This window comes from Scomber japonicus, chromosome 3, assembly GCF_027409825.1.
Source record: "Scomber japonicus isolate fScoJap1 chromosome 3, fScoJap1.pri, whole genome shotgun sequence".
NCBI classification, from domain to species: domain Eukaryota; kingdom Metazoa; phylum Chordata; class Actinopteri; order Scombriformes; family Scombridae; genus Scomber; species Scomber japonicus.
The window spans coordinates 6,991,877-7,004,438 of record NC_070580.1 but is presented as its reverse complement, the minus strand read 5'-3'; the positions used below and the strand labels follow the sequence as shown (position 1 = coordinate 7,004,438).

Sequence of the window (12,562 nt, the reverse complement as noted above, 5' to 3'; positions counted from 1 at the left end):
TCTTGTCTCAGACACTGATATTGGGATTAGTCTGTGTGGGTTTTCCTGCCACACATGCATGGCTGTGACATGTTCCTGTTGTTGGATCGTTGATGTATCGTTGCCCTTCTTCAGATGATGACATGACATCATGTCTTCCTTCTCAATCATTTCACTCTATTTTGATGTTCCATCATTTTGCTTAGTGGTCCAGAACAAACATTAGTTCCTACTTTACTGACATTCAGTCAGGTAACAATGAGAAAGACAGATGGTTCTTCTTTGTTCTGAGGAATCCATTTTTCAAGATTGACAGTGGTCAAGATTCATTTTTGACAGTGTTGCGTAATTTTCACCTTTCGGCCAGCCCACAATACAAACTTTTGTGCCGAAATAGCTCAGTTGGGAGAGCGTTAGACTGAAAATCTAAAGGTCCCTGATTCGATCCCGGGTTTCGGCAGGAACCAAACATTAGTTCCTACTTTACTGACATTCAGTCAGGTAACAATGAGAAAGACAGATGGTTCTTCTTTGTTCTGAGGAATCCATTTTTCAAGATTGACAGTGGTCAAGATTCATTTTTGACAGTGTTCTGTAATTTTCACCTTTCGGCCAGCCCACAATACAAACTTTTGTGCCGAAATAGCTCAGTTGGGAGAGCGTTAGACTGAAGATCTAAAGGTCCCTGGTTCGATCCCGGGTTTCGGCAGGAACCTGGCAGGCTTTTGGACGTAAATTGCTACCATAATAAGTGTTCTTGTCTCAGACACTGATATTAGGATTAGTCTGTGTGGGTGTTCTTGTCACACATGCATGGCTGTGACATGTTCCTGTTGTTGGATCGTTGATGTATCGTTGCCCTTCTTCAGATGATGACATGACATCATGTCTTCCTTCTCAATTATTTCACTCTATTTTGATGTTCCATCATTTTGCTTAGTGGTCCAGAACAAACATTAGTTCCTACTTTACTGACATTCAGTCAGGTAACAATGAGAAAGACAGATGGTTCTTCTTTGTTCTGAGGAATCCATTTTTCAAGATTGACAGTGGTCAAGATTCATTTTTGACAGTGTTGCGTAATTTTCACCTTTCGGCCAGCCCACAATACAAACTTTTGTGCCGAAATAGCTCAGTTGGGAGAGCGTTAGACTGAAGATCTAAAGGTCCCTGGTTCGATCCCGGGTTTCGGCAAGAACCTGGCAGGCTTTTGGATGCACATTGCTACCATAATAAGGGTTCTTGTCTCAGACACTGATATTAGGATTAGTCTGTGTGGGTTTTCCTGCCACACATGCATGGCTGTGACATGTTCCTGTTGTTGGATTGTTGATGGATCGTTGCCCTTCTTCAGATGATGACATGACATCATGTCTTCCTTCTCAATCATTTCACTCTATTTTGATGTTCCATCATTTTGCTTAGTGGTCCAGAACAAACATTAGTTCGTACTTTACTGACATTCAGTCAGGTAACAATGAGAAAGACAGATGGTTCTTCTTTGTTCTGAGGAATCCATTTTTCAAGGTTGACAGTGGTCAAGATTCATTTTTGACAGTGTTCCGTAATTTTCACCTTTCGGCCAGCCCACAATACAAACTTTTGTGCCGAAATAGCTCAGTTGGGAGAGCGTTAGACTGAAGATCTAAAGGTCCCTGGTTCGATCCCGGGTTTCGGCAGGAACCTGGCAGGCTTTTGGACGTAAATTGCTACCATAATAAGTGTTCTTGTCTCAGACACTGATATTGGGATTCGTCTGTGTGGGTTTTCCTGCCACACATGCATGGCTGTGACATGTTCCTGTTGTTGGATCGTTGATGTATCGTTGCCCTTCTTCAACATGACATCATTTCACTCTATTTTGATGTTCCATCATTTTGCTTAGTGGTCCAGAACAAACATTAGTTCCTACTTTACTGACATTCAGTCAGGTAACAATGAGAAAGACAGATGGTTCATCGTTGTTCTGAGGAATCCATTTTTCAAGATTGACAGTGGTCAGGATTCATTTTTGACAGTGTTGCGTAATTTTCACCTTTCGGCCAGCCCACAATACAAACTTTTGTGCCGAAATAGCTCAGTTGGGAGAGCGTTAGACTGAAGATCTAAAGGTCCCTGGTTCGATCCCGGGTTTCGGCAGGAACCTGGCAGGCTTTTGGACGTAAATTGCTACCATAATAAGTGTTCTTGTCTCAGACACTGATATTGGGATTAGTCTGTGTGGGATTTCCTGCCACACATGCATGGCTGTGACATGTTCCTGTTGTTGGATCGTTGATGTATCGTTGCCCTTCTTCAACATGACATAATTTCACTCTATTTTGATGTTCCATCATTTTGCTTAGTGGTCCAGAACAAACATTAGTTCCTACTTTACTGACATTCAGTCAGGTAACAATGAGAAAGACAGATGGTTCATCGTTGTTCTGAGGAATCCATTTTTCAAGATTGACAGTGGTCAAGATTCATTTTTGACAGTGTTGCGTAATTTTCACCTTTCGGCCAGCCCACAATACAAACTTTTGTGCCGAAATAGCTCAGTTGGGAGAGCGTTAGACTGAAGATCTAAAGGTCCCTGGTTCGATCCCGGGTTTCGGCAAGAACCTGGCAGGCTTTTGGATGCACATTGCTACCATAATAAGGGTTCTTGTCTCAGACACTGATAGTAGGATTAGTCTGTGTGGGTTTTCCTGCCACACATGCATGGCTGTGACATGTTCCTGTTGTTGGATCGTTGATGTATCGTTGCCCTTCTTCAGATGATGACATGACATCATGTCTTCCTTCTCAATCATTTCACTCTATTTTGATGTTCCATCATTTTGCTTAGTGGTCCAGAACAAACATTAGTTCCTACTTTACTGACATTCAGTCAGGTAACAATGAGAAAGACAGATGGTTCTTCTTTGTTCTGAGGAATCCATTTTTCAAGATTGACAGTGGTCAAGATTCATTTTTGACAGTGTTGCGTAATTTTCACCTTTCGGCCAGCCCACAATACAAACTTTTGTGCCGAAATAGCTCAGTTGGGAGAGCGTTAGACTGAAGATCTAAAGGTCCCTGGTTCGATCCCGGATTTCGGCAGGAACCTGGCAGGCTATTGGACGTAAATTGCTACCATAATAAGTGTTCTTGTCTCAGACACTGATATTGGGATTAGTCTGTGTGGGTTTTCCTGCCACACATGCATGGCTGTGACATGTTCCTGTTGTTGGATCGTTGATGTATCGTTGCCCTTCTTCAACATGACATCATTTCACTCTATTTTGATGTTCCATCATTTTGCTTAGTGGTCCAGAACAAACATTAGTTCCTACTTTACTGACATTCAGTCAGGTAACAATGAGAAAGACAGATGGTTCTTCTTTGTTCTGAGGAATCCATTTTTCAAGATTGACAGTGGTCAAGATTCATTTTTGACAGTGTTGCGTAATTTTCACCTTTCGGCCAGCCCACAATACAAACTTTTGTGCCGAAATAGCTCAGTTGGGAGAGCGTTAGACTGAAGATCTAAAGGTCCCTGGTTCGATCCCGGGTTTCGGCAGGAACCTGGCAGGCTTTTGGATGCGCATTGCTACCATAATAAGGGTTCTTGTCTCAGACACTGATATTAGGATTAGTCTGTGTGGGTTTTCCTGCCACACATGCATGGCTGTGACATGTTCCTGTTGTTGGATCGTTGATGGATCGTTGCCCTTCTTCAGATGATGACATGACATCATGTCTTCCTTCTCAATCATTTCACTCTATTTTGATGTTCCATCATTTTGCTTAGTGGTCCAGAACAAACATTAGTTCGTACTTTACTGACATTCAGTCAGGTAACAATGAGAAAGACAGATGGTTCTTCTTTGTTCTGAGGAATCCATTTTTCAAGATTGACAGTGGTCAAAATTCATTTTTGACAGTGTTCCGTAATTTTCACCTTTCGGCCAGTCCACAATACAAACTTTTGTGCCGAAATAGCTCAGTTGGGAGAGCGTTAGACTGAAGATCTAAAGGTCCCTGGTTCGATCCCGGGTTTCGGCAAGAACCTGGCAGGCTTTTGGATGCACATTGCTACCATAATAAGGGTTCTTGTCTCAGACACTGATAGTAGGATTAGTCTGTGTGGGTTTTCCTGCCACACATGCATGGCTGTGACATGTTCCTGTTGTTGGATCGTTGATGTATCGTTGCCCTTCTTCAGATGATGACATGACATCATGTCTTCCTTCTCAATCATTTCACTCTATTTTGATGTTCCATCATTTTGCTTAGTGGTCCAGAACAAACATTAGTTCCTACTTTACTGACATTCAGTCAGGTAACAATGAGAAAGACAGATGGTTCTTCTTTGTTCTGAGGAATCCATTTTTCAAGATTGACAGTGGTCAAGATTCATTTTTGACAGTGTTGCGTAATTTTCACCTTTCGGCCAGCCCACAATACAAACTTTTGTGCCGAAATAGCTCAGTTGGGAGAGCGTTAGACTGAAGATCTAAAGGTCCCTGGTTCGATCCCGGATTTCGGCAGGAACCTGGCAGGCTATTGGACGTAAATTGCTACCATAATAAGTGTTCTTGTCTCAGACACTGATATTGGGATTAGTCTGTGTGGGTTTTCCTGCCACACATGCATGGCTGTGACATGTTCCTGTTGTTGGATCGTTGATGTATCGTTGCCCTTCTTCAGATGATGACATGACATCATGTCTTCCTTCTCAATCATTTCACTCTATTTTGATGTTCCATCATTTTGCTTAGTGGTCCAGAACAAACATTAGTTCCTACTTTACTGACATTCAGTCAGGTAACAATGAGAAAGACAGATGGTTCTTCTTTGTTCTGAGGAATCCATTTTTCAAGATTGACAGTGGTCAAGATTCATTTTTGACAGTGTTGCGTAATTTTCACCTTTCGGCCAGCCCACAATACAAACTTTTGTGCCGAAATAGCTCAGTTGGGAGAGCGTTAGACTGAAAATCTAAAGGTCCCTGATTCGATCCCGGGTTTCGGCAAGAACCTGGCAGGCTTTTGGATGCACATTGCTACCATAATAAGGGTTCTTGTCTCAGACACTGATATTAGGATTAGTCTGTGTGGGTTTTCCTGCCACACATGCATGGCTGTGACATGTTCCTGTTGTTGGATTGTTGATGGATCGTTGCCCTTCTTCAGATGATGACATGACATCATGTCTTCCTTCTCAATCATTTCACTCTATTTTGATGTTCCATCATTTTGCTTAGTGGTCCAGAACAAACATTAGTTCCTACTTTACTGACATTCAGTCAGGTAACAATGAGAAAGACAGATGGTTCATCGTTGTTCTGAGGAATCCATTTTTCAAGATTGACAGTGGTCAGGATTCATTTTTGACAGTGTTGCGTAATTTTCACCTTTCGGCCAGCCCACAATACAAACTTTTGTGCCGAAATAGCTCAGTTGGGAGAGCGTTAGACTGAAGATCTAAAGGTCCCTGGTTCGATCCCGGGTTTCGGCAGGAACCTGGCAGGCTTTTGGACGTAAATTGCTACCATAATAAGTGTTCTTGTCTCAGACACTGATATTGGGATTAGTCTGTGTGGGATTTCCTGCCACACATGCATGGCTGTGACATGTTCCTGTTGTTGGATCGTTGATGTATCGTTGCCCTTCTTCAACATGACATCATTTCACTCTATTTTGATGTTCCATCATTTTGCTTAGTGGTCCAGAACAAACATTAGTTCCTACTTTACTGACATTCAGTCAGGTAACAATGAGAAAGACAGATGGTTCTTCTTTGTTCTGAGGAATCCATTTTTCAAGATTGACAGTGGTCAAGATTCATTTTTGACAGTGTTCCGTAATTTTCACCTTTCGGCCAGCCCACAATACAAACTTTTGTGCCGAAATAGCTCAGTTGGGAGAGCGTTAGACTGAAGATCTAAAGGTCCCTGGTTCGATCCCGGGTTTCGGCAGGAACCTGGCAGGCTTTTGGATGCACATTGCTACCATAATAAGGGTTCTTGTCTCAGACACTGATATTAGGATTAGTCTGTGTGGGTTTTCCTGCCACACATGCATGGCTGTGACATGTTCCTGTTGTTGGATCGTTGATGGATCGTTGCCCTTCTTCAGATGATGACATGACATCATGTCTTCCTTCTCAATCATTTCACTCTATTTTGATGTTCCATCATTTTGCTTAGTGGTCCAGAACAAACATTAGTTCCTACTTTACTGACATTCAGTCAGGTAACAATGAGAAAGACAGATGGTTCTTCTTTGTTCTGAGGAATCCATTTTTCAAGATTGACAGTGGTCAAAATTCATTTTTGACAGTGTTCCGTAATTTTCACCTTTCGGCCAGTCCACAATACAAACTTTTGTGCCGAAATAGCTCAGTTGGGAGAGCGTTAGACTGAAGATCTAAAGGTCCCTGGTTCGATCCCGGGTTTCGGCAAGAACCTGGCAGGCTTTTGGATGCACATTGCTACCATAATAAGGGTTCTTGTCTCAGACACTGATAGTAGGATTAGTCTGCGTGGGTTTTCCTGCCACACATGCATGGCTGTGACATGTTCCTGTTGTTGGATCGTTGATGTATCGTTGCCCTTCTTCAGATGATGACATGACATCATGTCTTCCTTCTCAATCATTTCACTCTATTTTGATGTTCCATCATTTTGCTTAGTGGTCCAGAACAAACATTAGTTCCTACTTTACTGACATTCAGTCAGGTAACAATGAGAAAGACAGATGGTTCTTCTTTGTTCTGAGGAATCCATTTTTCAAGATTGACAGTGGTCAAGATTCATTTTTGACAGTGTTGCGTAATTTTCACCTTTCGGCCAGCCCACAATACAAACTTTGGTGCCGAAATAGCTCAGTTGGGAGAGCGTTAGACTGAAGATCTAAAGGTCCCTGGTTCGATCCCGGGTTTCGGCAGGAACCTGGCAGGCTATTGGACGTAAATTGCTACCATAATAAGTGTTCTTGTCTCAGACACTGATATTGGGATTAGTCTGTGTGGGTTTTCCTGCCACACATGCATGGCTGTGACATGTTCCTGTTGTTGGATCGTTGATGTATCGTTGCCCTTCTTCAACATGACATCATTTCACTCTATTTTGATGTTCCATCATTTTGCTTAGTGGTCCAGAACAAACATTAGTTCCTACTTTACTGACATTCAGTCAGGTAACAATGAGAAAGACAGATGGTTCATCGTTGTTCTGAGGAATCCATTTTTCAAGATTGACAGTGGTCAAGATTCATTTTTGACAGTGTTGCGTAATTTTCACCTTTCGGCCAGCCCACAATACAAACTTTTGTGCCGAAATAGCTCAGTTGGGAGAGCGTTAGACTGAAGATCTAAAGGTCCCTGGTTCGATCCCGGGTTTCGGCAGGAACATGGCAGGCTTTTGGACGTAAATTGCTACCATAATAAGTGTTCTTGTCTCAGACACTGATATTAGGATTAGTCTGTGTGGGTGTTCTTGCCACACATGCATGGCTGTGACATGTTCCTGTTGTTGGATCGTTGATGGATCGTTGCCCTTCTTCAGATGATGACATGACATCATGTCTTTCTTCTCAATCATTTCAATCTATTTTGATGTTCCATCATTTTGCTTAGTGGTCCAGAACAAACATTAGTTCCTACTTTACTGACATTCAGTCAGGTAACAATGAGAAAGACAGATGGTTCTTCTTTGTTCTGAGGAATCCATTTTTCAAGATTGACAGTGGTCAAAATTCATTTTTGACAGTGTTCCGTAATTTTCACCTTTCGGCCAGTCCACAATACAAACTTTTGTGCCGAAATAGCTCAGTTGGGAGAGCGTTAGACTGAAGATCTAAAGGTCCCTGGTTCGATCCCGGGTTTCGGCAAGAACCTGGCAGGCTTTTGGATGCACATTGCTACCATAATAAGGGTTCTTGTCTCAGACACTGATAGTAGGATTAGTCTGTGTGGGTTTTCCTGCCACACATGCATGGCTGTGACATGTTCCTGTTGTTGGATTGTTGATGGATCGTTGCCCTTCTTCAGATGATGACATGACATCATGTCTTCCTTCTCAATCATTTCACTCTATTTTGATGTTCCATCATTTTGCTTAGTGGTCCAGAACAAACATTAGTTCCTACTTTACTGACATTCAGTCAGGTAACAATGAGAAAGACAGATGGTTCTTCTTTGTTCTGAGGAATCCATTTTTCAAGATTGACAGTGGTCAAGATTCATTTTTGACAGTGTTCCGTAATTTTCACCTTTCGGCCAGTCCACAATACAAACTTTTGTGCCGAAATAGCTCAGTTGGGAGAGCGTTAGACTGAAGATCTAAAGGTCCCTGGTTCGATCCCGGGTTTCGGCAAGAACCTGGCAGGCTTTTGGATGCACATTGCTACCATAATAAGGGTTCTTGTCTCAGACACTGATAGTAGGATTAGTCTGTGTGGGTTTTCCTGCCACACATGCATGGCTGTGACATGTTCCTGTTGTTGGATCGTTGATGTATCGTTGCCCTTCTTCAGATGATGACAGGACATCATGTCTTCCTTCTCAATCATTTCACTCTATTTTGATGTTCCATCATTTTGCTTAGTGGTCCAGAACAAACATTAGTTCCTACTTTACTGACATTCAGTCAGGTAACAATGAGAAAGACAGATGGTTCTTCTTTGTTCTGAGGAATCCATTTTTCAAGATTGACAGTGGTCAAGATTCATTTTTGACAGTGTTCCGTAATTTTCACCTTTCGGCCAGCCCACAATACAAACTTTTGTGCCGAAATAGCTCAGTTGGGAGAGCGTTAGACTGAAGATCTAAAGGTCCCTGGTTCGATCCCGGGTTTCGGCAGGAACCTGGCAGGCTTTTGGATGCACATTGCTACCATAATAAGGGTTCTTGTCTCAGACACTGATATTAGGATTAGTCTGTGTGGGTTTTCCTGCCACACATGCATGGCTGTGACATGTTCCTGTTGTTGGATCGTTGATGGATCGTTGCCCTTCTTCAGATGATGACATGACATCATGTCTTCCTTCTCAATCATTTCACTCTATTTTGATGTTCCATCATTTTGCTTAGTGGTCCAGAACAAACATTAGTTCCTACTTTACTGACATTCAGTCAGGTAACAATGAGAAAGACAGATGGTTCTTCTTTGTTCTGAGGAATCCATTTTTCAAGATTGACAGTGGTCAAAATTCATTTTTGACAGTGTTCCGTAATTTTCACCTTTCGGCCAGTCCACAATACAAACTTTTGTGCCGAAATAGCTCAGTTGGGAGAGCGTTAGACTGAAGATCTAAAGGTCCCTGGTTCGATCCCGGGTTTCGGCAAGAACCTGGCAGGCTTTTGGATGCACATTGCTACCATAATAAGGGTTCTTGTCTCAGACACTGATAGTAGGATTAGTCTGCGTGGGTTTTCCTGCCACACATGCATGGCTGTGACATGTTCCTGTTGTTGGATCGTTGATGTATCGTTGCCCTTCTTCAGATGATGACATGACATCATGTCTTCCTTCTCAATCATTTCACTCTATTTTGATGTTCCATCATTTTGCTTAGTGGTCCAGAACAAACATTAGTTCCTACTTTACTGACATTCAGTCAGGTAACAATGAGAAAGACAGATGGTTCTTCTTTGTTCTGAGGAATCCATTTTTCAAGATTGACAGTGGTCAAGATTCATTTTTGACAGTGTTGCGTAATTTTCACCTTTCGGCCAGCCCACAATACAAACTTTGGTGCCGAAATAGCTCAGTTGGGAGAGCGTTAGACTGAAGATCTAAAGGTCCCTGGTTCGATCCCGGGTTTCGGCAGGAACCTGGCAGGCTATTGGACGTAAATTGCTACCATAATAAGTGTTCTTGTCTCAGACACTGATATTGGGATTAGTCTGTGTGGGTTTTCCTGCCACACATGCATGGCTGTGACATGTTCCTGTTGTTGGATCGTTGATGTATCGTTGCCCTTCTTCAACATGACATCATTTCACTCTATTTTGATGTTCCATCATTTTGCTTAGTGGTCCAGAACAAACATTAGTTCCTACTTTACTGACATTCAGTCAGGTAACAATGAGAAAGACAGATGGTTCATCGTTGTTCTGAGGAATCCATTTTTCAAGATTGACAGTGGTCAAGATTCATTTTTGACAGTGTTGCGTAATTTTCACCTTTCGGCCAGCCCACAATACAAACTTTTGTGCCGAAATAGCTCAGTTGGGAGAGCGTTAGACTGAAGATCTAAAGGTCCCTGGTTCGATCCCGGGTTTCGGCAGGAACCTGGCAGGCTTTTGGACGTAAATTGCTACCATAATAAGTGTTCTTGTCTCAGACACTGATATTAGGATTAGTCTGTGTGGGTGTTCTTGCCACACATGCATGGCTGTGACATGTTCCTGTTGTTGGATCGTTGATGGATCGTTGCCCTTCTTCAGATGATGACATGACATCATGTCTTCCTTCTCAATCATTTCACTCTATTTTGATGTTCCATCATTTTGCTTAGTGGTCCAGAACAAACATTAGTTCCTACTTTACTGACATTCAGTCAGGTAACAATGAGAAAGACAGATGGTTCTTCTTTGTTCTGAGGAATCCATTTTTCAAGATTGACAGTGGTCAAAATTCATTTTTGACAGTGTTCCGTAATTTTCACCTTTCGGCCAGTCCACAATACAAACTTTTGTGCCGAAATAGCTCAGTTGGGAGAGCGTTAGACTGAAGATCTAAAGGTCCCTGGTTCGATCCCGGGTTTCGGCAAGAACCTGGCAGGCTTTTGGATGCACATTGCTACCATAATAAGGGTTCTTGTCTCAGACACTGATAGTAGGATTAGTCTGTGTGGGTTTTCCTGCCACACATGCATGGCTGTGACATGTTCCTGTTGTTGGATTGTTGATGGATCGTTGCCCTTCTTCAGATGATGACATGACATCATGTCTTCCTTCTCAATCATTTCACTCTATTTTGATGTTCCATCATTTTGCTTAGTGGTCCAGAACAAACATTAGTTCGTACTTTACTGACATTCAGTCAGGTAACAATGAGAAAGACAGATGGTTCTTCTTTGTTCTGAGGAATCCATTTTTCAAGATTGACAGTGGTCAAAATTCATTTTTGACAGTGTTCCGTAATTTTCACCTTTCGGCCAGTCCACAATACAAACTTTTGTGCCGAAATAGCTCAGTTGGGAGAGCGTTAGACTGAAGATCTAAAGGTCCCTGGTTCGATCCCGGGTTTCGGCAAGAACCTGGCAGGCTTTTGGATGCACATTGCTACCATAATAAGGGTTCTTGTCTCAGACACTGATAGTAGGATTAGTCTGTGTGGGTTTTCCTGCCACACATGCATGGCTGTGACATGTTCCTGTTGTTGGATCGTTGATGTATCGTTGCCCTTCTTCAGATGATGACATGACATCATGTCTTCCTTCTCAATCATTTCACTCTATTTTGATGTTCCATCATTTTGCTTAGTGGTCCAGAACAAACATTAGTTCCTACTTTACTGACATTCAGTCAGGTAACAATGAGAAAGACAGATGGTTCTTCTTTGTTCTGAGGAATCCATTTTTCAAGATTGACAGTGGTCAAGATTCATTTTTGACAGTGTTCCGTAATTTTCACCTTTCGGCCAGCCCACAATACAAACTTTGGTGCCGAAATAGCTCAGTTGGGAGAGCGTTAGACTGAAGATCTAAAGGTCCCTGGTTCGATCCCGGGTTTCGGCAGGAACCTGGCAGGCTATTGGACGTAAATTGCTACCATAATAAGTGTTCTTGTCTCAGACACTGATATTGGGATTAGTCTGTGTGGGTTTTCCTGCCACACATGCATGGCTGTGACATGTTCCTGTTGTTGGATCGTTGATGTATCGTTGCCCTTCTTCAACATGACATCATTTCACTCTATTTTGATGTTCCATCATTTTGCTTAGTGGTCCAGAACAAACATTAGTTCCTACTTTACTGACATTCAGTCAGGTAACAATGAGAAAGACAGATGGTTCATCGTTGTTCTGAGGAATCCATTTTTCAAGATTGACAGTGGTCAAGATTCATTTTTGACAGTGTTGCGTAATTTTCACCTTTCGGCCAGCCCACAATACAAACTTTTGTGCCGAAATAGCTCAGTTGGGAGAGCGTTAGACTGAAGATCTAAAGGTCCCTGGTTCGATCCCGGGTTTCGGCAGGAACCTGGCAGGCTTTTGGATGCACATTGCTACCATAATAAGGGTTCTTGTCTCAGACACTGATATTAGGATTAGTCTGTGTGGGTTTTCCTGCCACACATGCATGGCTGTGACATGTTCCTGTTGTTGGATCGTTGATGGATCGTTGCCCTTCTTCAGATGATGACATGACATCATGTCTTCCTTCTCAATCATTTCACTCTATTTTGATGTTCCATCATTTTGCTTAGTGGTCCAGAACAAACATTAGTTCCTACTTTACTGACATTCAGTCAGGTAACAATGAGAAAGACAGATGGTTCTTCTTTGTTCTGAGGAATCCATTTTTCAAGATTGACAGTGGTCAAAATTCATTTTTGACAGTGTTCCGTAATTTTCACCTTTCGGCCAGTCCACAATACAAACTTT

The 12,562-nt window shown here is 42.3% G+C and overlaps 1 protein-coding gene and 26 non-coding genes across 27 annotated transcripts in view; all 27 read left to right on the top strand.

Annotated features, from left to right (window-relative positions):
• mfsd4aa (major facilitator superfamily domain containing 4Aa) overlaps window positions 1–12,562 on the top strand; it is a 74,567-nt gene that overhangs the window by 7,598 nt on the left and 54,407 nt on the right. The window lies entirely within an intron of this gene.
• Window positions 367–439, top strand: trnaf-gaa (transfer RNA phenylalanine (anticodon GAA)). The gene has a single exon. It is a non-coding gene; the product is annotated as a tRNA-Phe (tRNA).
• trnaf-gaa (transfer RNA phenylalanine (anticodon GAA)) lies at window positions 616–688 on the top strand. Its single transcript has one exon. It is a non-coding gene; the product is annotated as a tRNA-Phe (tRNA).
• On the top strand, window positions 1,101–1,173 carry trnaf-gaa (transfer RNA phenylalanine (anticodon GAA)). Its single transcript has one exon. It is a non-coding gene; the product is annotated as a tRNA-Phe (tRNA).
• trnaf-gaa (transfer RNA phenylalanine (anticodon GAA)) lies at window positions 1,586–1,658 on the top strand. Its single transcript has one exon. It is a non-coding gene; the product is annotated as a tRNA-Phe (tRNA).
• On the top strand, window positions 2,046–2,118 carry trnaf-gaa (transfer RNA phenylalanine (anticodon GAA)). The gene has a single exon. It is a non-coding gene; the product is annotated as a tRNA-Phe (tRNA).
• trnaf-gaa (transfer RNA phenylalanine (anticodon GAA)) lies at window positions 2,506–2,578 on the top strand. The gene has a single exon. It is a non-coding gene; the product is annotated as a tRNA-Phe (tRNA).
• Window positions 2,991–3,063, top strand: trnaf-gaa (transfer RNA phenylalanine (anticodon GAA)). Its single transcript has one exon. It is a non-coding gene; the product is annotated as a tRNA-Phe (tRNA).
• Window positions 3,451–3,523, top strand: trnaf-gaa (transfer RNA phenylalanine (anticodon GAA)). Its single transcript has one exon. It is a non-coding gene; the product is annotated as a tRNA-Phe (tRNA).
• On the top strand, window positions 3,936–4,008 carry trnaf-gaa (transfer RNA phenylalanine (anticodon GAA)). The gene has a single exon. It is a non-coding gene; the product is annotated as a tRNA-Phe (tRNA).
• Window positions 4,421–4,493, top strand: trnaf-gaa (transfer RNA phenylalanine (anticodon GAA)). The gene has a single exon. It is a non-coding gene; the product is annotated as a tRNA-Phe (tRNA).
• Window positions 4,906–4,978, top strand: trnaf-gaa (transfer RNA phenylalanine (anticodon GAA)). Its single transcript has one exon. It is a non-coding gene; the product is annotated as a tRNA-Phe (tRNA).
• trnaf-gaa (transfer RNA phenylalanine (anticodon GAA)) lies at window positions 5,391–5,463 on the top strand. Its single transcript has one exon. It is a non-coding gene; the product is annotated as a tRNA-Phe (tRNA).
• On the top strand, window positions 5,851–5,923 carry trnaf-gaa (transfer RNA phenylalanine (anticodon GAA)). Its single transcript has one exon. It is a non-coding gene; the product is annotated as a tRNA-Phe (tRNA).
• Window positions 6,336–6,408, top strand: trnaf-gaa (transfer RNA phenylalanine (anticodon GAA)). Its single transcript has one exon. It is a non-coding gene; the product is annotated as a tRNA-Phe (tRNA).
• Window positions 6,821–6,893, top strand: trnaf-gaa (transfer RNA phenylalanine (anticodon GAA)). Its single transcript has one exon. It is a non-coding gene; the product is annotated as a tRNA-Phe (tRNA).
• On the top strand, window positions 7,281–7,353 carry trnaf-gaa (transfer RNA phenylalanine (anticodon GAA)). Its single transcript has one exon. It is a non-coding gene; the product is annotated as a tRNA-Phe (tRNA).
• Window positions 7,766–7,838, top strand: trnaf-gaa (transfer RNA phenylalanine (anticodon GAA)). The gene has a single exon. It is a non-coding gene; the product is annotated as a tRNA-Phe (tRNA).
• trnaf-gaa (transfer RNA phenylalanine (anticodon GAA)) lies at window positions 8,251–8,323 on the top strand. Its single transcript has one exon. It is a non-coding gene; the product is annotated as a tRNA-Phe (tRNA).
• trnaf-gaa (transfer RNA phenylalanine (anticodon GAA)) lies at window positions 8,736–8,808 on the top strand. The gene has a single exon. It is a non-coding gene; the product is annotated as a tRNA-Phe (tRNA).
• On the top strand, window positions 9,221–9,293 carry trnaf-gaa (transfer RNA phenylalanine (anticodon GAA)). Its single transcript has one exon. It is a non-coding gene; the product is annotated as a tRNA-Phe (tRNA).
• On the top strand, window positions 9,706–9,778 carry trnaf-gaa (transfer RNA phenylalanine (anticodon GAA)). Its single transcript has one exon. It is a non-coding gene; the product is annotated as a tRNA-Phe (tRNA).
• trnaf-gaa (transfer RNA phenylalanine (anticodon GAA)) lies at window positions 10,166–10,238 on the top strand. The gene has a single exon. It is a non-coding gene; the product is annotated as a tRNA-Phe (tRNA).
• trnaf-gaa (transfer RNA phenylalanine (anticodon GAA)) lies at window positions 10,651–10,723 on the top strand. Its single transcript has one exon. It is a non-coding gene; the product is annotated as a tRNA-Phe (tRNA).
• Window positions 11,136–11,208, top strand: trnaf-gaa (transfer RNA phenylalanine (anticodon GAA)). The gene has a single exon. It is a non-coding gene; the product is annotated as a tRNA-Phe (tRNA).
• trnaf-gaa (transfer RNA phenylalanine (anticodon GAA)) lies at window positions 11,621–11,693 on the top strand. Its single transcript has one exon. It is a non-coding gene; the product is annotated as a tRNA-Phe (tRNA).
• On the top strand, window positions 12,081–12,153 carry trnaf-gaa (transfer RNA phenylalanine (anticodon GAA)). The gene has a single exon. It is a non-coding gene; the product is annotated as a tRNA-Phe (tRNA).